This window comes from Pantherophis guttatus, chromosome 7 (assembly GCF_059756535.1).
Source record: "Pantherophis guttatus breed Tessera chromosome 7, ASM5975653v1, whole genome shotgun sequence".
NCBI lineage: Eukaryota > Metazoa > Chordata > Lepidosauria > Squamata > Colubridae > Pantherophis > Pantherophis guttatus.
Genome location: NC_142069.1, coordinates 87,808,727 through 87,810,194, shown reverse-complemented (window position 1 = coordinate 87,810,194; position 1,468 = coordinate 87,808,727).

The following is a 1,468-nucleotide window of genomic DNA, read 5'->3' as shown; positions in this document are numbered from 1 at the left end:
ATTTGTGTGCCCTCTGCAGTGGTGGGATACAGCCCGGTTCGGGCCGGTTCGGGCAAACCGGTAAATTGCTAGCTGGCCTATACCCTTCCAGCCTCTCCCAGGAGTCCCCACGGGCCCCATTTTGGCTCCCAGGTAAGTGCAGGGAGGCCTACACTGCCCAAAACATGGCGTGGGGGGGGGTGCGCCCCCCCCAGCGGCCCGTTTTTGCTCCCAGGAGGCTGAAGGGAGGCCTACTAGACCCCAAACCAGGGGTGAAATCTACTTACCTTCCTTACCGCTTTGGAAGGGCATGCGCCCCCTGCGTGTATCACAGGTGCGCACTGACCTTCTGCACATGCGCAAAACTTTATGCTCATGCGCAGAAGGTAAAAACCAGGAAGTAATGACACCCGGGCGGGTGGAGCTTTACTCCGCCATTGCTCCCGGATCGCCGAACCAACGGCCAAGATCGCTACCGGATCGGGTGATCCGGTCCGATCCGGGAGCATTTCACCCCTGCCCAAAACGGGACGCGGGGAGGCGGCGCATCCCCCCACGGCCTGTTTTTGTTCCCAGGGGGGTGCAGGAAGCCGAGGGCTGCCTGTCACACCCCCTGGCCACGCCCACCATGGCCACGCCCATCCAGTCCGTCATTAGGGCAGAGAACCGGTTGTTAAATTATTTCAATCCCACCACACGTTCAGGAAATAACGGAAATATCAAAATCTACGGCAGACGAGGAGGACGCAAGATAGGTGCTGTTTTAAAAAGAAAAAGAAATGAGATCAGATTTGGGATCAAACAATAACGCAGTTGGTCGTGCATTCCTTTGTGCATTTCAGTTCTTCCAATAGCACTTCTTTGTGACATACACACACAACGTTCGACTTAACAACGTTCAAAGTTACGCCGGCATTGGAAAAAAGTGACCGACGACCATTTTTCACACTTACGACCGTTGCAGCATCCCCACGGCGTGATCAAAATTCTGACGCTTGGCCACCGACTCAGAGTTATGACGATGGCAGTGTCCCGCGCGGGGGAGGGGGGGAAAGTCATGGGTTCCGCTTTTATGACCTTCTGACCAGCAAAGTCAATGGGGGAGCCCGATTCACTTAACAACCGGGTTACTAATTTAACAACTGCAGTGATTCACTTAACGACTGTGGCAAGAAAGGTGATAAAATGGGGCAAAACTCATTATTTAATAAGCGTCCCGCTTAGCAACATCAATTTTGAGCTCAATTCTGGTTGTAAGTTAAGGACTACCTACAGTCCTCGAGTTACGATCAATTGCTTAACAGCCCTAGGAAGTTATGGCGAACTCCCCCTCCCAAAAGATACTGGTGACCTGATCCCAAAGTCCCAATGCCCCTGCATTCATTACAATTTTTTTGTTCTTTTGCTATGGATTCAAAAAAATATCTATTGACTGTACCTTAGTCTTATCTCATTTTAAACCTGGAGGCTTTGACGTCAATAAAATTGG